At 36.3% G+C, this 25,014-nt stretch overlaps 1 protein-coding gene across 1 annotated transcript in view; it reads right to left on the bottom strand.

Annotated features, from left to right (window-relative positions):
• Positions 1 to 25,014, bottom strand: part of SNTG1 (syntrophin gamma 1) — a 957,526-nt gene that overhangs the window by 633,193 nt on the left and 299,319 nt on the right. Inside the window, exon 2 of the mRNA XM_045896572.3 lies at positions 16,532 to 16,606. The gene's annotated coding sequence lies outside the window, so the exon portion shown is untranslated. The remainder of the gene's footprint in view (positions 1 to 16,531; positions 16,607 to 25,014) is intronic.

Below are 25,014 nucleotides of genomic sequence, written 5' to 3' on the forward strand. Positions count from 1 at the left end.
GCTTATAGGTATTTGAGACATAGTACAAATTTAGCTCTTCTGTTAATATGGTAAATAAGTAAAGCAAATGAATACACTATAAGAGAAAGACATGATTACGTTTATAAATTTCTGTCAGAGATAATCCCATGCCTAAGCCTATGGGCAGCACATCTTAATCCTTGGGCTAAGTGTAATTAGAATGCAACAATGGAATGGGGCTAACTTCTTTATCTTACAGATGACATAACTAAGGTTCAAGAAAAGGAAATAAATTTCTCAAATTGATAAAGTAGATGAATAGTTGATCCAGACTCCTACATCCCAGGCCAGTAGGATCTGTGGTTTTGTTCTAAAAACAACAAAAACTTTTGGTTGTGATTTTCTGCTATGCTCAGCATGACTGTCACTCCCTCAGGCTCACCATGGCCTGTTCTAGACTTGCTGGCTCTGGACAAATTGGGCCACACTTAGTCACCTCCATGGCTTCTCTGATTCCATGTAATCCAGTAATATTGGAAGGTAAAATGATGCAGCAAAATTTGGAAATCCTGTGTTTCATTTTTTTTTATCGTCCTGTCATAATATACTAATTTATTGAAAGGACAAACTTCTAATAGTAATTCATATCACTGGTCTCATCTCAAGAATAGTCTTCCCCAAATAATTCTACATTAAAAATAAGGCTTTTTCAATATCATTTGCAGCTAATTAACCAAAGACAGCAGAGTAAGTGATTTGCCAAGCTATTTCAAATTCCTTTTGTGAATAAACTGAATAATACTGATTGATCTGGCATTCTAGAGCAACCTATGCCAAGAACTCACTGTTTCAAAATTAATAACAATTTACAAAGCATTCTTTTTCCTTTGTCTTACAATGTTGATTCCAATCAAACAAAAATGAGAATAAAGGTAATTTTTAGAATAAAATCTTGGCCTTCTTACCATCACCAAACAGCTACATATAATGCAGCTTGTTTGACATCAGAGAGACTTTTGTCCCCTGAAAAATCACAGTCTAACATGTAATATAAAAAAAAAAAAACCTTAATGTTTTTTATAAGAAGTCCCATAAACCTGTGAGCTTTCAAAGAAATGTGTATTTATGATGTATGGCAAGACAAATGAAAACAGAAAATACTGAAATGGTAAAATCTGAAAACAAGAGCAGTAACAGAAAAATAAGCTGCCTATCTAGAAAATACTCTATCTAACCCAGCATGGCTTATTGGCAATGAAAAGCAAGCTGTTTGTAATGTAATTGCACCATTCCATCTAAGCCCAATTTAGTCTTATTATCTTGTCATTGCACCTTTATCCTACAGAAGCTCTAGCCACTTTGTTTCATCTACTGAAAGAGTGAGCAGGTGGCTGCTTCGTCGCTCCGAGCCTATCATACTGCCTTGCTAATGCTCTTGCCCCAAATGACCAGGCATATCACCTCTGTGATGTGTGCAGAATCTTGCTGTGTTTATCAACAGGAGCCATTAAAATGGCTTACAAATCTTCTACAAGAGTGTGCAAGAAGCTTGATTGAAATAATATACCTTTAGGGCGCCTGGGTGGCTCAGTCGTTAAGCGTCTGCCTTCGGCTCAGGTCATGATCCCAGGGTCCTGGGATCGAGTCCCACATCGGGCTCCCTGCTCAGCGGGAAGCCTGCTTCTCCCTCTCCCACTCCCCCTGCTTGTGTTCCTGCTCTCGCTATCTCTCTCTCTGTCAAATAAATAAATAAAAATCTTAAAAAAAAAAAAAAGAAATAATATACCTTTAAAAGGCACTAGTATAAAAAGAAAAAAAAAGAGTACTTGCTGTGACTATACCTTTCTCAGGGTTTCAAATAGAAAAGAACATCCATTTGATTTATGACCTGTTAGTTATAGCCAATTCTCTATTCCTCTTCTCAAAGAGAAACAATTTAAATCAACTGGAGCTATGCATTTCAAGCTGATTGGAAATAGTCATACCCTTATTGATGTTGCTGATGTTATTAATAGCTGATTTAAATCAGTATGTCTTTAATTTTAATTGTACATAGCTATTACCCCTTAATTCAGTAGAACAGGTAGGACAAGTTTGAGTTTGTGACATAATAACATATGTTTTGAAGATAATTGAAAACATTCATTTTATTTTTTAATTTGACACAATGAATAAAAATTAATCTAGATTGTAATCCTAAGAGCAGAAAACATAGGACATGAGTCTTACTATTCTTTGTTCTGACTGACCTCCTCAATCTAGGAAGGTGAAGACTGTAAAACACAGTTAACAGCTGAATTTTGCACTAGACATGTCATGCTGGCCTTCCACTGTAAATACTTAGTTAAAATCACTAGTTTGCAAACTCCATAAAGGCAATGATTTATACCTTATTCATGTTTGATGGAGAACCCTAGTATACCTGGTGGGTATTCAACACATACTTGTTGAATGGATGAATGAATGAAAGCTACCAAATAACTGTTACGGATAATTTAATTTTTAAATACAAAATCAGAAAAATCCATAACATATTCATATCTTTCCCCATTGTTCACAAAATAACTTCCGATCAAACATGCTCTAGAGGCAAATTAACTTAGATTAGAATTTAATTTAGATTAAAATCTAGGATGACGATTCCAAGAATGTCAATTCTTAGATTTACTACCAATACCAACTTAAGATCATTTCTCCTTTTTATTTTTATACTTTTTTGTAAAGATACTATACTTTATGCCTGGAATATTCAGTATTCATACTTACTCAAAATTGTTTCTCTTCTGAAATATATTAAATATTCAATTCTGCTGTGTAAATGTCACACAGTAACTAGATGCAAAAATTAACACATTCTGGCATGGTCTTAGAGTGTCTCTGGTTGTTCGAGGACATAACTGCGAGCACATGAGGACTAGCTGACTTGCCTGCAAGTCACCCCTTGGAAGCTCCTCACCCCTGTTCTTGGAGTGTACTTTCCACCATTCCCACAATGGGAGTTGTTCCAAGGACATAGCTTTGAGATAGCATAAAGAAGTGGGTCCAAATGCCCTTGGTCACCATCCTGCTACCCTGTCTTCCCTCTCCCAGCCTGCATCTATGGTCTTAGGAGGAGTGCCCTTTGATTAGTTGGCTTAGGATAAAAAAACTCAGGCTTGGTTTACAGATGTAGCTCTGTGATATTACAGGCACCACTTACAGGTGGACAGATGGGGCACTACAGCTTCACTCCAGGACAGTCCTAAAGACAATCATGAAGTAAAATACAACCTGTGGGCAGAACTTGGATCAGTATACCTACCTGGTTGTTCACTTTGCCTGGAAGAAGAGATGTTTTATGATCTGACTGGTTTGTGTGCTGAGGCTAATGACTTGGCTGAATGGTTAGGAATCTGAAGAAGTATGATAGGAATATTGGTGACAAGGAAGTATAGGAAAAAGGAATGTGGGTAGTCCAATCCAGACTGGCAAAGAATGTGAAGATCTGTGAATGATTTCCAACGAGTGACCTCAGCAGGGGAATATTTTAATAAGGATAGGATGACTCATTCTTCTGGTATCAGTCAGTCCCTTTCCCCAACCATGGGTTGGTGAACAAAATGGTCATGGTGACAGTGAAGGAAGGTATGCATGGGCTAAGCGACGTGGACTTCCACTCTCCCAGGCTGAACTAGATACAACTGCTGCTAATATAGCTCCATTTCCTGGTGTGATCAGCCAGCTGCCTCGTGGCAAATTGTTTACATTGAATTGCTGCCATTATGGAAGGGGCAGCATTTGGTTCTTTGTGGAGTAGATACTTGCTATATATACCAATTTATCTATATCAATTTATCCCTGAATATGGTGCCTTTGTCAAATTACCATTCACGAACTTATAAAATGCCTTCTTGAACATCATGGTATTATTCAGCATTGTTTTTGACCAGAGAACTCATTTCATAGCAAAAGAAATGTGGTAAATGATCTAAACTTATGAATTCTGTGAAACAACTGCATTCTGAGTTTATACAGAAATGGCTTTATACAATTTGATGTTTCTTATTTTTTACCAGCTATTAAATGAGCCAAAGAATATCATCTCCTAACAAGGCTAGTGCAAAAATTAAATAAAATGTTAAATATAGCACTTTGAAAAAATTATTTATAAACTTTAAAGTGAAATAAAGATTTAGCATTTAAAATTCATTTACTGGGGCACCTGGGTGGCTCAGTCGTTAAGCGTCTGCCTTCGGCTCGGGTCATGATCCCAGGATCCTGGGATCGAGCCCCGCATCGAGCTCTCTGCTCCTCAGGAAGCCTGCTTCTCCCTCTCCCACCCCCTCTGCTTGTATTCCCTCTCTCGCTGTGTCTCTCTCTGTCAAATAAATAAAATCTTTAAAAAAAATTTAAAAAATTCATTTACTAACATTATTTGCTTATTACTTGATATATATTATATTAAGCACTTCACATGTATCATCCATTTATTCTTTCCATAACACTATTATCTATGTGGGAACTAAGACTGAGGGTTTAAGAAACTGTCAAAGGGGGCGCCTGGGTGGCTCAGTTGGTTGAGTGACTGCCTTTGGCTCAGGTCATGATCCTGGAGTCCCTGGATCGAGTCCCTGGATCGAGTCCCTGGATCGAGTCCCGCATCGGGCTCCCTGCTCAGCGGGGAGCCTGCTTCTCCCTCTGACCCTCCCCCCTCCCATGTGCTCTCTCTGTCTCAAATAAATAAATAAAATATTAAAAAAAAAAAAAAGAAACTGTCAAAGGTCTCACAGCTGGTGCATGATGGCATCAACTTTTAATCTCTGCAGTCTAAGTTTAGAGATACAACTTTTAACACAGTGTGCAAATATTTCCTTAAGATTTTATTTATTTATTTAAGAGACAGAGAGAGAGAGAGCACAAGCAGGGGAGGGGCAGAGGGAAAGAATCTCAAGCAGACTTGGCACCAAGCATGGAGCTTGAGTTGGGGCTCAATCTCACAACCCTGACAACATGACCCTAGCCAAAACCAAGAGTTGGTCACTTAACTGACTGAGCCACCCAGGCACCCCAACCTGCAAATATTTTCTAAGCATACTCTAGAAATTCATCACTTTATGAAAGGCATTGATCATCCTCAGAGAAGTTAATGTCACAAAGTATCCACTTGAATAAAAAATTTCAAATTGTTCTTTGTTTTGCTAAAAATGAACAATCATAATTTTAAAATATTGGTAAAAATTTAGAACCTCATGAGAATAAATAACTGCAATGAAAAAAAATGATTCATAAATTCCATGAAAAAGATTTAAATCTGAGCTGGGAACATTTTAACTTTTTTTCAAAATGTTAAATAATACAGCAACCATACCCCTTTTTTTAACCTTTAGAGCTCCAAAGTATATTGTTTAAACAACTTTTAAAAGCAATATAAATAGTATTGAATTAATGGGATGTGAAGGAGGATATTTTAAATGGAGAGTAAAGGGGCAGAAACATATAATAGACAATCACTGATCTCTTCAATAAGAAGGGTTTCCATGGAATGGTGTTTCAGTAGTGAATAAGTGAATAACAGTTTCAGGAATGACTAAGATGTGAATATTTGGAAACATGGACTATTTACAGCTACTTGGAGCAATCTGACATTGAGGAAAACAGAAATTTCAGACTGCCCTAGAGGGATAAGTGGAATTAAAGGAAGGATTTTATTTTTAATTTTAAGACATAGCCATGTTGTATTCTGAAGGAAATAAAGAAATAGAACAGACAGAAGCAAATTGATGAAACTTGGATAGATAAGATTCAATTTCAGGAGGAAAGTCCTTAAGTGGGATGAAGAAAGATGGATTCCAATACAAAAGTAAAGAGTTTTTGGCTAAGATAGGAGCATATACATTCCATTCACTAACAGGAGAAATATGGGTAGGAATGCAGGTAGTTTGGTAGTTTTTCTCATAAACAGACAAAGTAATTTGCTTCTTATTGTTTCTATTGTAGTAAAGTAAAAACAAGATCATTAGATATAAGTGATGGACAGGGGAGGTTTGCTGAAAATTTTGGAGAGAATGAAGAAATAAATAACCAACTAAGACAAATAATTACTAACAAGTAGTAGTCATGATCTGACTGAGGTTTGGGATCAAAAATTAAAAGCAGACTATCAGCATAATTGTATGTTTTCCTTTAGTCTCTTCTGCTACTTGGGCAAGCAGATAAAAATATGTTTTAACCTCGGTTAAGGTTTTTCCAGGTAAGTATTAGAAAAGGAAAGAAAGGCAAAAAAAAATGTATGATAGTAATTATACTGATGCACTATGGAATCCAAGTTATATAAGAAGAGTATGAAGACATAACTGGTTATAGAGGGTGATAAGGATAAACCATTGGTGGATTGGAAGTCCTCAGTAAGCAATGATGTGGAATAATAAAGTAAGGGAACTGTAAGGATAGCATATAGAGTCAAAAAACAGCCTTTGGAGATAGTTCTGTAACAAGCAATAATATAGTTTGGGAAATTAACAGGAATGGATTGTTGTATAAGAAGGGACAAACAGCTGAAAGGGAAGAGGTATAGAACTGAAAGCTCAGGGTTTTGAATTTTCTACATAAATGCTGAAGCATAGTAACTGCATAAGTAGTGTGGAAAAACACCGTTAGACAGATGCTAACATCTTTAGGAAACAAGCTAGAGTGTCCATGTTTTTGTAGATGATGTCATCCTGTATATGAGCAAAAATATCTGATGGAATGCACTGCAAAGGAGCAGCAGCTTATGAGAACAGAAAGAGGAGACAAATTCAATAAGCTTACTAGCAAAGAGAAGCAACATGAACACATGCCCACCTCCAGGTTTAGTGGTTCGTGAGTTGTACAAGAGGTCACCACATTTGAGAAGCCTGGAGAGAACGTATTGTCTGTAGGGGACCTCCAGTTTTGAATTAGAGCAAGAAGGTAAAAGGAATATTCATGGTACTTTCCAGGAAGGAGAAAATAACGGAAGGGTAGGAGATGCAGAAATAAGATGAGGAACTGGTGACGTGGGTCTGCATAAAGTAGAACTGACCTCTGTAGGAGTGATAAATTGGAATAAGTGACCCAAAGAGATAGCGGACACCAAAAGAATGTGAAGTCATTCTTAAGAGATGTCTGGTACGCAGACACAGACACACAGACACACACACTCTCCAAAATATTTTTTTTTTCTTGAAAAATGCTTCTCGTATGGTTGGGGCTATTTTTATCACATTGGGTCATCAGTAGACATAATCATAAAATAATTTGCATTTAGTAACACCTATCCATATTTTATATACTTTCTCTTCATTTCATCTTCATTAATTATTAATTATTTAACTGAGGACTCATTCCTTAGATTCTTCATACTCCGAACTAATAAATTTAGTTGGGCCATGTAGTGAAAAAAATATTGGATCAGTTGACTGAATCCCGAAGAGACAATTCTTGATCTGCCATTACAACAACAGATAAATTAGGGGAAATGCAACTGGCAATAATAGAACCTGCCATCCATATAGCAAAAGCTGGATGCTGCACTGAAATTTAAAAAAAAAGAAACAAAAGATGTGAAATACTATACAAATGACAGGTTATTATTATATATTCATTTCTCTCTGTTGCTTCAATACATAAGAATTTAGACCGGGATTCTCACTTTGTAATTGTCATTCTTTTTTAAAATAAAGGGTTTGTTAATTTTGATCTAACTTTAGAAAACAATCTTATGTTCTTATTCAAATGTTACCCCTTTGCTCTACTGAATTCAGGAATTATATATTGTGACACACAGGTGTAGGGTAATTTTGAAAATCTGGCTTGGTTTTTAAATAGCATAATAATTCTTGTATTGTGTCATGACATTCATTTCAATGGAACTGTGCTTCTTCATTTAGCCAACTGGCCTCTTCTCAAACTGCTGTTTTTCCTCCAGTGTTATTTAAAAAGTAATAAGTGGAAACATCCAAATTGGACTTCTAAAAGACTAAAAGGTAATAAAATTCAAAAGCGTCTCATTTTTTATATATACATCACTAAGTATTATCCATCACTAAAAAATCTTACAGATGGAATTTTGCATTTTTTCACCTTTAAGCATTTTTTATACTTATACTAGCAATCATAGTAGTTTAGAAAGAAAGAAATTAAAAACCATTGTACTAGTGTTATTTTCTTCCTTAAATACTCAAAATATTAACTTGTTGAATCACTGAATGTTGTAAATACCAGTTAAACTCGATTCAATTAACAAAATAATGAGAATTACAGTGTACAAGTAGCACCTCCTGAGCCTCCCTTTCTGCCTATTTATGGAGGAACAATGAAAATGAAATGTTAGCCAAATGGCTGTTCCTGGAGCTTTAGTTTGTACAAAGGCAAGAATGCTGGAATTGCATCAAGATAATTACAAGAGCCAGGGGTCACATTTATGTTAAAGTCCATTAGGAAAATCAAACACAAAGATCAAGTCCAAACAGCCAGATGCAGTATCTGAGGGGTACAAGGTACAGAAAAATGAGTTTGGAGACTGGAAGATGTATAGGGACATGGAATCTGAGACAGAGTTAGTTAATTGCAAATCATGCCCAGGGCAGTTTCCACCAACAGAGACTGGAGACCCCTGGTTCTGATAAGCTGGAGGAAATGAACAGGGTTGAACAAGTATTAGTAATAGAGTAAATCCAATCCTTCCTCTTTGGGAGTTCAGAATTTGGTAGGGAAAACAGACAAAAATAATCTAAAATGTCATCATGTATGTATAGGAAAAAAAAAATAATTAATTAGGATTGGGGCACCTGCAAAATTTGTGGAAGGTGGTGGGATTTGTGTTTGTTTGTTTGTTTTTTTAAGATTTTATTTATTTATTTGAGAGAGAATGAGATAGAGAGAGAGCATGAGAGGGGGGAGGGTCAGAGGGAGAAGCAGACTCCCTGCTGAGCAAGGAGCCCGATGTGGGACTCGATCCTGGGACTCCAGGATCATGACCTGAGCTGAAGGCAGTCGCTTAACCAACTGAGCCACCCAGGCACCCCTTGTGTTTGGTTCTTATAAGAAGGCTTTTACTAGAATAAAGGACATTCCTGTAAAGAATTAGTACATACAGAGTTAACAGCATTGAAGAAAGATGAGATTTAAGAATAAAGCAAAAATAGATCAAGATAGGAAGAACAAAAATAATCATCAGAAAATAGGTGAAAAGACAGGAAGAACGGATGGTTGCAGATGTTATGAATAACTGGTATTTCAAGAGTAAGAAATGTCCAATTATATGACTAAATTTCTCTGAGAGGTGGGGGAAGTTTTTGACTAAGTACTGACTAGGTATATATGCTATGAGTTGATGAAGAGGCTTCATATTGTATCTGTTCATTTATGCATTAATTTGTGTTGTTTTTAATTGCATTTTCCAATTTGTTCATTCCAATATTTAATGTTAGGCAACCCCCTAAAATGTCTTTACAGTTCTCAGTTGAGGGGCTGGAGGGGGAGAGGGGAGGAGGAAAACAAGGGGGAGGAGAGGCAAGAAGGGGAAGGGAAAGAAGAAGAAATCTCATTTGGTTTCTCCCATAGCTACTTAGTCTTCCCTTCATAGAACTTCCAACTAATTATAACTACCTTTTTTTTTTTCTGTTTGAGGTACATAGATTTATTATTTTTTAATTTCTATTTTTAATTTTTTATTTACATTCCAGCTAGTTAACATACAGTGTAATATTAGTTTCGGCTGTACGATTTAGTAATTCAACACTTGCATACAACAACCACTGCTCATCACAAGTGCCCTCCTTAATCTTATTTAACCCATCCCCCAACACACCTTCCCTCTGGTAACCATCAGTTTGCTCTCTAACATTAAGAGTCTGTTTCTCATGGAACACCACATCAAAAACTAATGATGTACTGTATGGTGACTAACATAACATTAAAAAAAAGAGTCTGTTTCTTGGTTTGCCTCCACTTCACTTTTTATTTTCCCTTTATTCATTTGTTCAAATTACACATTTGAGTGAAATCACATGGTATTTCTCTCTCTCTGACTTATTTCCTTTAGCATAATACTCTCCAGCTCCAACCATGTCATTGCAAATGGCAAGATTTCATTCTTTTTTATGGCTGAGTATATCCTATTATATGTATATATGTATACCATTTCTTCTTCAACCATTAGTCAGTAGATGGACACTTGTGGTGTTTCCATACTTTGGCTATTATAGATAATGCTGCTATAAACATTGGAGTGCCTGTATCCCTTTGAATTAGTATTTTTGTATTCTTTGGGTAAATACCTGGTAGTGCAATTGCTGGGTCATAGGGTAGTTCTATTTTTAACTTTTTGACGAACCTCCATACTACTTTCCAGAGTGGCTGCACCAGCTTGCATTCCCAACAACAGTGTAGGAGGGTTCCCCTTTCTCCACATCCTCACCAACACCTATTGTTTTTTGTGTTGTTGATTTTAACCACTCTGACATGTGTGGGGAAATATCTCATTGTAGTTTTGATTTGTATTTCCCTGATGATCAGTGATGTTGAACATCTTTTCATGTGTCTCTTGGCCACCTGTATGTCTTCTTTGGTAAAATGTCTGTTCTTCTGCCTATTTTTCATTTGGATTATTTGGTTTTTTGAGTGTTGAGTTTTATAAGTTCTTTATATATTTTGGATACTAACCCTTTTTCAGATATGTCATTCGCAAATATCTTCTCCCATTCCATAGGTTGCCTTTTACTTTTGTTGACTGTTTCCTTCACTGTGCAGAACCTTTTTAATTTAATGAGTTCCCAATGGTTTATTTTTGCTTTTGTTTCCCTTGCCTCAGGAGGCATACCTAGAAAGAAGTTGCTACGGCCAATGTCAAAGAGGTTACTGCCCGTGTTCTCCTCTAGGATTTTCAGGGTTACAAGTCTCACATTTAGGTCTTTAATTCATTTTGAATTTATAACTACTTTATTTTTGTTATTAATTCTTTAATGTCTATGTCCCCCACCAAATATCATTCATGACGTATATCTGCTTGATATTGTGTTAACAAACTTTCTTGTTTTGGAAAAAAAAAATGTCTCTACTTACTATGAGTATATTTTAAAGTATGTTAATGCCTTGGTTCCTAATTTTAAAAAAAGGTACTATAAAAGTTAAATATTTTTAAAAAAACAAAATTTTAAAACTCACAATATCATTTGCTGGCAAGGGTGTGGAGCAACAGGAGCTCTCCATTGCTGGCAGGAATGCAAAATGGTAAGAGTTTTATAGGTTTTTACAAGACTATCTATATTCTTACCATATGATACAGCAGTTGCATTATTAGATATTCAGCCAACTGATTCAAGAACATATTAAACCTTCACAGGAAGATTTATAGAGGCTTTCTTCATAATTTCCTTCAGTAGGTAAGTGAATATACAAACTGTGGTACCTCTATGGAATGGCATATTATTCAGATAAAAAGAAAGTACCAAAGAAGCCACACAAAAAAATATAATGACTCTTAAATGCATATTGTTAAGTGAAAGAAGCCAAGCTGAAAAGGCTACACACTGTATGATTCCTGTTACATTACATTTGGGAAAAGGCAAAACTATAGAGATGATTCAAAATGAAACAAAAAGCGGTTTCCAGGAGTTTAGAAGGAAAGGAGGAGGGCTAAAAAGGCCAAGCACAGGGAATATTGTTGCGTGCTGAAACTCCTCTGCATGATATTCTAATAGGTACATGACACTGTATTTTTGAAAAAAACCTATAGAACTTCAGCACACAAAGAGTGAAACTTAATGCAAATCAAATCAAATGTGGGGCTCCTCTGTGTGCAGGGCCCTCTCTGAGTGCATACTTCTCCCTCCCACAAAGTCATCCCTGATCCTGTTTCATTGATCAAAGTTTGCTTAGTGAACCTGTAACCCCTTGTATTTCTGCTTGGCACAACCAGTATCTCTGAGCAGAGTCTAGGAAACCAGAGACTCCATGGGTCCAGCTGGGTTGAATCAGGCCCTCTAACTGCTACAGCTCTGCCTCTGTGGGAAAAAAGAGAGGCTATGCTAAAGACAGGTGCTTATGTGCAGCATCAGGAGAGATTGTCAGGGATGACAGGAAATAAGGTACTGACTGCAACAGAGGTTTTCTATGCATGGGAATGGTATGAGTGATCCCCAGGAATATTTCCAGCCTAAAAGCAATGAAAGCAGCTAAAGTTGGAAAACTGGGCAGGACTGAGAGGATGTGGACAGTGTATCAACTAGGTCCACTCTCTCAAGCGGGCAATGTATCCCTCCATCATTTTAGTTGCCATACTCCAAGATTTCTCCAATTTGGCTCTGTAGCTTTGATACAATGTCCAACATTTAAAGTGATAATATTTATGATATTTCTTTAGAATTTTTTGTTGTTTCCTTTATCACCAAAGGTATCTGACAGTAACCTAAGGATTTTGTGAATCTTCTTCACAGCCAGACACAGATACATGAATATACTTTGAGCCCTGACAGGCTGCCAATAGTCTTCATCCAGCCAGAATTATCCAATCTTCTCTTCATTGAATTTTCCAGAATAGAGGGAGACAGAATGGAATTATCAAGATTAAAGCAACCTACATTAATCCGTCCATGATGGAAAGCAATACCAAGAGCTACCAGAAATCTACACATACTGAGTAGGAAATAGAAAGGAGAGTAATCAGAGTAATCAGTATTATATATATATATATATATAATATATATAATCAGAGGAATATATATATATATATATATATGTATATATATATATGTATATAATGTAGCCAGTCTTTTTTCAACTATGAGAGAATGTCTACAACACATAGAATTCAGAGGCACCTGGGTGGCTCAGTCGGTTAAGTGACCAACTCTTGATTTTGGCTCAGGTCATGATCTCAGGGTCATAAGACTAAACTCTGCAGTGGGTTTTGTGCTCAACAGGGAGTCTGCTTGAGGTTCTCTCTCTCTCTCTCTCTCCCCTGTCCCTCCCCCCACTTGTGCACACTCTCTCTCTAAAATGAATAAATAAAATGCACAGAATGCAGCTCCAAAAATATTTTCATCAACCTATTAATTTTTTTTTGAAATATTTATTGGTGATGGGTATTAAAGAAGGCACGTATTGAATGGAACACTGGGTGTTATAAGCAAACAATGAATCATGGAACACTACATCAAAAACTAATGATGTATGTATGGTGATTAACATAACATAATAAAATAAAATAAAATAATATAAAAAATTTATTTATTGGGACCTTATTCACATTGGCATGACGGTAGATCCTGGGGTCACAAAGAGAAACAGAAAATAAGCAACAACCAAAACAAGTCAGCAGGGAACAGCATTGCTCTTTGCACCATGACCAGGAGCTACACCTCCCACAGGCAACTTCTTCAGTCAAATTTCTGTAAACAAGGTAGATGGGGAGTGGGGCTCAGTCAGAAAACATTAAGAAAGTTGCTTAGAATATAAAGCCAGTTTTGTGCTCAAGGCTAAGCTTCTTCGCGTTTGATAATTGTGTTCCTTTACTCAGGACAGACAACAGAGCCAACAAAACCAAAAATACAGATGTTTTACCATTGAAGCCAATGACTAAAATCACAAACATGCCTGAAAGGACTGGGAATTTGAATAACAATCCTAGTGGCAAATGGGCCTACAGAAGTTGCACCCCAGTCGCAGATGCAGTGTGTAACAAAAAGGAACAGACCACAGGAAGACCAATCAAAGTACAATGTCAGATGCCTCAAACATCCTCAAACCAGGGAGAAGCAGTAATAGAAAAAAATTCTACACATTCAAATATTAAGTATTTATATTAGAGTAATCTTGTTCTGACAATAAGAAAAAGCCCAGGAAAATTCCTTTAGCCAAGTAGAGAGGGCAGCCAGCAGAAATTAGGGACAGGTGAGCAGGCTGGGACAGCTGCTCACCCAGTGGACATCCAGTTTGCTTTTGCTCATGGGGCTATTTTCCATTCAAACATGAAGCCAGTTTAGCTTTAAATGTGGACAAATATAAGCATGAATAAAACATTGGAGGCACAAGTAAAATTCTACAGGTCAGGTCAGAAACTGTAAGGAATCCAGTACAGTATATGCTGAGACATGTAGTTTTGAAATATTTCATATGTACAAAGTATCAGAAAATACGCAATGTGGGTAGGCTATGTGTTATTAGACCATGTTTAGTATTTCTCTTCTTTATTCAACCTGTCTCAAAACAGTATCAGTTCAGGGGCACCTGGGTGGCTCAGTCGGTTGGGCATCTGCCTTCAGCTCAGGTCATGATCCCAGGGTCCTGGGATCAAGGCCTCAAGTCCTGCTGTCTGCTCAATGGGGAATGTGCTTCTCCCTCTGCCTGCCACTCCCCCCAGCTCGTGGTCGCTCCACCCCCTTTCTCTCAAATAAATAAATAAAATCTTCCAAAAAAAAGCATTATCAATTCAGACATGTTGCTTATCAATAAGGTGTGTTAAACTAAAACAAACAAACAAACGTAGGAGGCAAAGATCTATACCTAAGATGAAGAGAAATGTTTGAAATGCATCTAGAGATATTTTTTAAATAAAGTATTAACTATTCGTTGTGAGGTAATAGCCACCCTCAAATGAATTTCCATTATTCTCTTTGTGACTGCCTTTCTCCCTGTTTTCATTTATAGGTACCTCTCTTGGGCTTCCAACAACATGTACAGGGTATGATACTTCGAAATCATGTAGAGGGAGATTTGCACAATGGTGAAGTGAACACATACAGGGTAACACCTGACACTGGGAAACCTAAGTAGGTAATAAATGATCTCTTTCACACAGCAGTCACTTTTCCATCTCTGGCTAGCACAGCATAATCCTGGCAATTCCCACTTTTATGTTTTGCTGTCTGTCTCTGTTTAAGTTAATGCTTCCACATGGGCTTCAAAGGAACGAACTGAGAAGCCAAAGAATCACAGGCTTCCAGGAAATATTAATGTCTGTCAGATCTGTAGGGTTTTGGGGAATGAGGAATGGATTCAGAGGTAAGGAAAAGCAGAGGTAAAGAAACCAAGTAGTTCTGGAACACCCACTCCTGTTTCAATATATATATATATATTTTTTTTACCCCTCTCTTTTATCTTTTGGGCTTCTCTCTGATATTTTATTTGGAGAAAAGGTCTAACTATGAAAACAGTCTAGTGATTAAAAATCATTTGAAAACCTTGAATATAATTTTCTGATGCACTGGGATGTGTTCCTTTTGATTCCTTGGAAAATGTGTTTTAGAATTTTCTAGGTTTATTCAAATGATGAGAATGATTTGTGTTTTAACATGAGGCCAAAAACTACATGCATTCAGGTGGTTAGGGATCAGGATTCAGTGAGGAAGGAAGAATGAATCTATTAGCAATATCTGTCTCTATCTGAGTTCTATTGTGATTAATATGGCATTATATGGGTTCCATTCTAAATATTTATTATTAAATAATTTAGAATATTGTAACCAGAACAACTTCAGATCTAGTTGTTTATTATCTTAAGTGACTCTGAACTTTGCCATACTCCTCGAGAACACAGTCTGGGAAATCCGCTAATAGGCCATCTGTGTGGATGCATTTAGTCCCAGAACTCTATGATTTTCATAAAACACAGATATATACTCAAGAATTCCTGACATTTTAATACTGCATTTAAATATAATTTAATACAACAATATGTACACAGCACACTTTTAAGTGTTAATGTTCCTTTAAACATAAAAGATGACAATGAGTTTCATTAGTCTCACTAAAACCATAATATAAGTCCTTGCATGAGAGGAAATAAGAACTCAAAAATACTGTGAAAATTTATTAGGAAAATAGATTTAGTAACTTCAATCCTAGACTTTAGTGACCAGATTCTGCTTTTCCTAGTAAAGAGAGTATGAGTCCTTCCAAAAGTAATATTTGTCCTAGAGCCAAAGTCAGAGACTTCTACTCATTTTGCACCTGTTTTGCCTCTACTGATTCATGAGCTCCCTTTCTGAAGGCATATTCGATTTACTTTACTAATTTTCATTACCCGTTCTCAACCTTGTTCTGAATAAACAACAGAGACTGTGATCGTTCCCTAGGCTCTAATGTTGTGAAGCATTTTAAAACACTTAGCCAAGGCCCCCCCTTGTACGGGCACATATTTACCCTTTCTCTGGGATTTACCCTTTCTCTGGGCCGGCAGAGCTCACAAAAGTGGTGACACCAGTTCCCACCTTGATCAGGAGTCATGGACCCCTCACCTAATCACGTAAGCTTCAGAAACTTTGTATTGCTCTTTCCTCTGAATGATGCTCATTAAAGGAACAATATGAATTTAATACAGTTGTTTAAATAAATATGGTGGAAAGCTATGTCCAAATGAAGTCTAACTATTGAACATTAACATGTGTTCGGAGTGTTGCCCCCCTCCCCACACCAGGAAATTAAAAAAAATTTCTTATATTGTTCTAGAGGAAAGAGGCTTCATAAAGCTTAATATTGAAGAAAACAACTTATAATAGAAATGTAGAAAAATGAATATTTTTTTTCATTAATTTACCCACAATGACTTTTTGAAAAGTAATGGTCTTACCTGAATTTAGGTAGAGCAATGTTTTCCTTTTTCAGAGGTCACTTCTCTGGCAATCTTAACATTCTGGAGAATAGTCTAGATGCAGAAAGCAAAATTAAAAGTCCTATGAGCATTCAAAATAGAGGCAATAAAATCATACACTGAAATTTATTCACTTTATCCATAAGGAAGACATGCATCCCATTTATGTTTATATCATATACATTTTTAACACATTTCTTTGTGAATTTCTAGGAGTAACTCAAAACCTTGTGAATCACCAAGGGGAAAAATAACATCATAAGTATTTCCCAAATGGCTAATATCATAAGACTGAGTTCTGCAGAACACATTTTGGGGAAATTGACTTATAAAAAAAGTACAAAAGCCTATTTGGTAATCTGCCCAAAATAGTATCTGTCAGTAGTCAGCATTTAGATATAAGCTGCCAATACCACAGCCTTAAGAATTAGACTCCAAGTTTAAATTATTGATATCATTTAAAAGCACTCCTTATGAGGAATAGTCTTTGATTTGATGCCATTATTTTTAATGAGACATAGCTATTAACTCACTTTTATACTGAGGAGAGGGGGTTAGCCTCTATACATCAAGGCCTGTTAAGAGATTGCTAATTCCAAAGGCTAGAATGATGTTTCTGCCTTTGCCACTTCATTTTTAATGATCTCATTTCTGTTATTTGTCCTCCCATGAACTCAATCGTAGTTTTCAAAATGCTCTAACACTTTATTAAAATGATAAGCAAGTGAAATGTTGTATTTAATAGAACAGTGGTTATCAGGAGAAGTTCCAGATGCATACAGCTGGCTGCAGAGAAATTGCTTGCATAGCTCATCAAAGATATATATATGATTCTATACAGAGGCCTATGATTAATAATATATGACTTTTTAATAAGATCCACAGTGAAATCTGAACCTTAGCCATGTTGAGAACCCTAAAGTAGAATATAAGCTTCTGGACTATGGTAGGAATAATTCTGGACTGGCTCCTAGATTCCCACGCCCTGGTATATACACTGTATGATCCCTTCCCCTCTGATGTCTTGATTGTGGGTTGAGCTTGTGACTATGATGTATTTCACTTCTGTGATGGGTTTCCATTAGATGACAAACACAAAGGGATTTTGCAAAATCAGTTAATTTTGAGTCAACTAATTTGAGGGAGATTATCTTAAGGTAGCTGGATTTGGCCAAGGGAGGGGAGGTCTTACAAAGGGTCAGAGATTCAAACTGGGAAAGATTCTCCTCCTTTGAAGAATTAAGCTGCCTTGTTGGGGAAGACCACATACCTAAGACCTTCAGAAGGCTGCTAGTAGGAGGAGCTCAGAGCAGTCACTGGCTGATGCAACATAAAAATAGGGAAATCAGTCCCACAAACACAAAAAACTGGATTCTGTCAATGACTTATATGGATTTGGAAAAAGACCCTGAGCTCAGGGTCAGAACATAGCCCAACTGACACATGACTGCAGCCTTGGGAAACCCTGCCTGTGATGAGGGTTATTTTTTAATTCATAAATTTGATGATTCAGAATTATGTATTCAGTGAGAATAATATCAATTGCAGTACAATTCTCAATATTGTATCTCAAGGTACATAAAATTTAAGCTTTTGTTGTTTATTTAGTTGTTTTCCATGAACTAATTATTTAACCTGATCCCATTTTCTGCATTTCTTTTTTCCTATAGATGTATTCCATGGGTTTTATTTCAGAAATAATAAATATACAGCAAACCTCTCCAATTAAAAACAAATAAATGAAACATGTCCTTGTTCCACAGGTCCCTATTGAGGTGTAAGAGTAGGAACACTGCTTAGAGAACAATGTGCTGTCATCACTCTGGCAGCTCCACACCTGATTTCTCTGGTTATAGAGGGGGACCGGTATCGCCTTAAGCAACGATTCTTACATCCCCAGACACAAGCAGTAGCAAGTACAAGTGAAAAAGGAAAAGGAAACCCGATGGCTAAATGTCTCAGTTTATGTCTTTACTTCACATACTCACCAGCTTCAATTCCACAACCACCCATTGATGTTTACTTTTAAACAGTAGTTGGTATCACCACAAAGACTTCATAATGTAATACCATGAGTGAAACAAAGAAGCCAAATAAAAATTAAAAACCAAAAAAAAAAAAAAAAAAAAAACCGAATTTGCTAATGCTATTAAGTCAATACCTAAAGAAGGTAAGTAGAATAATTTATTGCTTAAGAAAATCCAAGAAGGGAAGGATTCAAAGTTTCTGCCAACTGGGAAATACAAGGCAAAAAAAGAAATTCTAGGGACCTGGTTACCACGTCTTTCCTCAGGTTCTAAGTTCACTGACTGGTCTGCCTTTCTATCTCTGCCTTTCCAGGTCATAATATGCATGTTTTATATATAATGTCTAGGATCTTAAGCTGTACTTGTGTAAGAAGTGGGCAAAACTTATGCTACTCCAGTTTCTTTAGAACCAGAAATCCAACTCTATTTTTTGATTTAGGAATTGAATAGAAAAATTTTAAATGAAAAATTTAAGAGAATACTCATGACTTTACAAACACATTCCTGACTTCAGTTATTCAAGGTATGTCATTTAATACAGATATATTCATATTGCTTGTATGCCCTATGCTGGGTTTTCATAAATTGTTACTCACCGAAAACACTGTACCACAAATACCATTGAAGAAAACAAATTCAGGCATAAGTGTTGAAAAGTTAAAGAAAGAAAATTAAATAAATGAAATCTAAAGTATTTTGGAACATTATTCATCCATATAGACATTTTAAACAATCATCACTTAATAAGGCACAGCATTATCCAAATCCTACTTGGGTTTCAACATAGGGTTTCTTCATAGACTTCTAAGACAAAGCATCATTATTCAACTGGAAAGTAAATTTTGATGTGTTTTCAAAACAACTTTTTTTTCCGTTTTATGAACAATAAGAATTTCACAAGTCAGAGCTTTCAAAATGGAATATTTGTCACTATTTGGAAAATTCTATCAGCTTTGATGTTACGAAATGAAAAAAAACAAAACAAAACAAAACAAAAAAATCAAGCTCTGTTGAAACCGATCTCAGCAGAACTGCAGTAAGCTTTCTTCTTGCCCAAACTCACTCAAGCACTCTATTATAGTTAACAAAAGGCATTCTGTGTCCTCCAAACATGAGTCTTTATTTACAAAATAAAGTATGTTGCAATAGAATGACAACCTCAAATTAAACTTGCCAAGGGCAGTTAAAAGCATGCATACTGCAGTGTGTTATAACCACAGGGGTCAGGATTTACCTTCATGTTGCAGGCTAGTAACAAGCATTCCACACTACAGGGGGTAGGAATATTATTAATGACATTTTAGGGTTTTGCTTCAAGAATGCCAAAATAATTATTAATTAATTATTTTCATAATATTTACAGAAACATAATAGGTGACACAGTGATGTTTTCTTGGCTTGCATTTCAAAATACATTTTATAAGATTACTGTGTCAAGGCAATGAGCTGATTTATCAGTCAGCTTAGGATAATAGAGACAGGGAAAAATCACATCTTTCAAAACCATGACAGAAATTGTAAAAAGGGTCATAATTCTTAACTCTTCCCTATACTCAGACCTTTTGCAATTGGCCCATAGCATCTCCCAGTAAGAGTGTTTAGTTCCTTACCGCTTAAATCTATGCTGGGCTTGATGAGTAGTTTCCACAAAATGAAAAATATGTTAGTACTGGAACCAGGGCTCAAAAAGCTTTGCATATTTCCACTTTCTCTCAGAACTTTTCCAGTGGAAATAACAAGCCCAGAAGAGCCTGCTGAATGATGAAAGCTCACACAGAGGAGAGACTAATTGTCCCATCTGAGGCCCTGGATGTTTGAGAAGTCACCAAAAGTGCTTATCTGACTCACAGTCAACCACAGAAACATGCAAGAGCCAAGACTAGAGATTTTTAGCTGACTCATAGTCACATAAGCAATAATAACTACTTATTTTTTCGAGTTGCTAAAATTTTGGATAGTTTATTATGTACCAAACACTAAGGAATATAACCACAGAAAGGAAAAAATTATGCATGCAATTGTACATTTAACAGATACTTTCATGAATCTCATATTTCTCTCATTTACATTGAATTGCTTAAGCAATAATTATATATACATTTTCTTATTGTATTCAGAGAATATCCTTTGTAGACTTCTTTTTTTTTTTAAATGTTTTATTTACTTATTCATGAGAGTCAGAGAGAGAGAGAGAGAGAGAGGCAGAGGCAGAGGGAGAAGCAGGCTCCCCGCCTAGCAGGGAGCCCAATGCGGGACTCGATCCCAGGACCCCGGGATCATGACCTGAGCCGAAGGCAGACACTTAACCATCTGAGCCACCCAGGTGCCCTATCCTTTGTAGACTTCTACAATGGCATTAGTCTGTGAATTATTGGGTGTCTTTCTGTCTTTTGTTTCTATCACTGCCCTGACAAAATAAACCTGTATACAATTATTGCAAAAAGTCAGAAGTCATAGTCAATGTCCTTCACTGCAGCCACGGAAATCCATCTCTTATCCCCTGGAATTAATGCAGCAATTTGGAAAATAGTTTGCTAGTCCCTCAAAGTGTGAAATGAATGTATAAGAGACATCTGCTATTTCATGTATTAACAGAGTCTCACAAAGGGAGCATTGTTTAAGTATTTGAAATAAAATGTTACATGAAGAAAATTTAAGCATCTGAAAATGATATGTGTTATAATACAATATTTATAAAGGTAAAACAGAGGAAAATTAAATGCCATATTGCTTAACCATACATACTTTTCAAAAAAGCAAGGGGAAGGAGAGGATTCTGGGAAGATGGCAAAATAGGAAGCACAGGGAATCTGTTTTTCCTCACCTGAACAACAATTGCACTGGCAGGATATGTTTAATGTAATTTTGGAGTTCTGGACTCTATTTGAAGGCCTGAAACTTCCAGGGGGAAAGCTTGGACAATAAATCATAGTTAATTTTAGCTCTTAGTACAGTAGCTGCTGTACATGCTCCATTCCCAGCCCGATGTCAGGCAGCTGTGCACATGTTCCTAGAGCAGCCTGCACACATCTTTCGGGAGCCAGAGTGAGCACACAATGACCCTGTCCTCCAAGTATTGGGGATCTGTGTTCTGATCACTGATTGCTGCTTCTGATCACAGAGGTGCAGACAAAGAGATGGGAGGCCATTGTTGCCGCACCCTCCCCCAATATGGTAAGTCTCCCCCCCGCCCCCGCAGAAGTGACTTCTAAGGCGATTAAGTGCTCTTTACCACCACCTTAATTTTCTCTTTTTCTCCTTTGGGAGTCAGATTTTAAAGGCCGGGACATGTACATGCAAGTGTATATTCAGTGACAGTTATAAAGCAGCTGTGTATGTCCAGTAAAAGAGCATAGAGTCAGAAAAAGCCTAAGAAGAACTTAAGTTGACATCTGAGACCAATACTTGGCACAGCAACCACCTATAAAAGTTAAACTAAAAAAAAAAAACAAAAAAACTAAGCAAAAATTATTTTAAAAATAGAAAACTCAGGAAAGGACAATATGATTTCTAGTGTTATATTATTAGACACAAATGTCCAGTTTTACCACATGCATACACACACACACACAAACACAAAGCACACAAAAAAACTGGAAAGTATGGCCCATTCAAAGAGAAAAAAAAATCAACTGAAACTGTTTCTAAAAAATAACCTACTGGCAGATCTACTAGATAAAGACTTTAAAATAACTGATTTGGAGATGGTCAAAGAACTAAAGAAGAATATAAAGTCAGGAAGTTTATGTATAAACAAAATGAAAATATTAATAAAGAGAAAGCCTAAAAAGAAACAAAAAAAAAATCTGGAAGTGAAAAGTATAATAAATTCAAAGGCAGGTTTGAACAGGCAAAAAAAAAGAATCAGCAATCTTATAGATAAGGCAATGGAAATTATTGAGTCTGAGGTGCAGAAAGAAAAAAAGGTTGAAGAAAAGTAAACAGTGCCTAGGGAGCTTATGGGACATCACCTAGAAAACAAACATGCATGCAGTGGAAGTTTCAAAAGGCAAAGACAGAGAGAAAGGAGCAAAGAGAACATTTGAAGAAATAATTGCTGAACTATCTTAAGTTTAATGAACATTAACACACCCATCTAAAAAGCTCAATGAACTCCAAACTCAAAGAGAGACACACCAAGGCACATTTTGGTCAAATTATTAAAAGCCAAAGACAGAGAGAAAATCTTGAAGGCAGCAAGAAAAAAATGACACATAATATACAATTGATTCTCAATAAGATTATGAGCAGATTTCTCATCAGAAATTTTGAAAGCCAGAAAGCAGTAGGTAATATACTCAAAGTACTAACTAGAAAAACAAACAAACAAACAAAAAAAAACAAAAACAGCTATCAACCAAGATCCCTATATCTGGCAAAACTGCCCTTCAACAGTGTGGGGGAAATTAAAACATTCTTCTAAAAAAAAAGCTAAGGAACTATGGAAAGAGCCAAGATGTCCATCGACAGATGAATGGATAAAAAAGATGTGGTGTATATGTATATATATGTGGTGTATATATACACAATGGAATATTATGCAGCCATCAAAAGGAATGAAATCTTGTCATTTGCAACATGGATGGAACTGGAGGGTATTACACTGAAAGAAATAAGTCAATCAGAGAAAGACATGTATCATATAACCTCACTGATATGAGGAATTCTTAATCTCAGGAAACAAACTGAGGGTTGCTGGAGTGGTGGTGGGTGGGAGGGATGGGGTAGCTGGGTGATAGACATTGGGGAGGGTATGTGCTATGGTGAGCACTGTGAATTGTGTAAGACTGTTGAATCACAGACCTGTACCTCTGAAACAAATAGTACATTATATGTTAAAAAAAAGAAGAAGAAGAAGAAGAAGAGAGCAGGAAGGGAAGAGTGAAGGGGGGAAATCGGAGGGGGAGACGAACCATGAGAGACGATGGACTGAGGGTTCTAGAGGGGAGGGGGGTGGGGGATGGGTTAGCCTGGTGATGGGTATTAAAGAGGGCATGTACTGAATGGAGCACTGGGTGTTATACGCAAACAATGAATCATAGAACACTACATCAAAAACTAATGATGTAACGTATGGTGATTAACATAACATAAAAAAATAAATAAATAAAAGCTGAGGGAGTTCCTTACAACTAGGCCTGCCCTGCAAACAATGCTCAGGGGAATCCTGCTGGGTGAAGAGAAAGAATATTAGATTGTAATTTGGAGTTATAAAAAGAATTCTCAAGAAAGGCAATACATTGGCAATTAAAAAAAAAAACTAGTATTACACTAACTACTTTATAATGTTACCTTTTTTTCTACATGATTTAAAAGATTAATATGAAAAATTATTAGTCTAAAAGCTAGCATTATTTTAACTTTGGTTTATAACTCCGCATTTTGTTTCTTACCTAATTTAAGAGACTAATGCATTTAAAAAAATTACTAGTTTAATTTGGGGGGCATAGAATGCATAAAGATTTTTAATTTTGTGACATCAACATCCAAAACCAATACAGACAGAGGTGTAAAGGAGCAGAGTTTTTGTAAGTTACTGAAGTTAGGTTAATATAAATTCAAATTAGTGTTATAGTTTTAGAATGTCAAATGTGAGCCCCATGGTAACTATGAATAAATTAGCTACAGAATATACATAAAAGCAAATAAGAATTTAAACATTTCACTACCAAATATCAACTAAACAGAAAAGAAGTAATGTAGGAAATAAAGGACAAAGGAAACTGACAAAATAAGTCCCTTACTTTATTTTTTTTTTAATTTTTTTTCAAGTTATGGTTTAAGTTTTATTTTGGAACATCAACCCTGTGAGAAATACATGTCTCAGTAGGATTTGATTTCCCTATAGGTACTTTCCCAAAGAAACAAACAAAAGCATGATGAGACTGCTTGATTTTCAAATGTCACTTGTTTGCCTCAGGAACAGTGTACTTGATACAGGTTGTCCTAGAAATCCTAAATCTATACATCATAGTTTCATTGCTGGCAGTGATTCCAAAGAGTCAAGAACAGGAGAAGCAGTACTACCTCAGCCCACCTTGCTCAAACTTGATATTTGGCTCCTTCCTGAATGGAGATGAGAAAGGACACAGCCTCCTGTTCACAGGAGTGAGCACTGTGCAGAAATCTTTAACACTTACAGAGAGGGGCTTTCTGTCATCTTCGCTGCCCACAGCGCAACCCTTTTGCCTTCCTCCCAGCCATTACCCTCCTCTATTCTTTTCTTTCTTTTTCTTCTTTCTTTCCTGTTTATATTTGTGTTTTCTTTTACTTATACTTTTTTTTATTATGTTATGTTAATCACCATACATTACATCATTAGTTTTTGATGTAGTGTTCCATGATTCATTGTTTGCATATAACACCCAGTGCTCCATTCAGTACGTGCCCTCTTTAATACCCATGACCAGGCTAACCCATCCCCCACCCCCTTCC

The sequence above is a fragment of the Mirounga angustirostris genome, unplaced genomic scaffold (assembly GCF_029215605.1).
Source record: "Mirounga angustirostris isolate CCGP_5_RB_7025 unplaced genomic scaffold, mMirAng1.0.hap1 SCAF_4, whole genome shotgun sequence".
NCBI lineage: Eukaryota > Metazoa > Chordata > Mammalia > Carnivora > Phocidae > Mirounga > Mirounga angustirostris.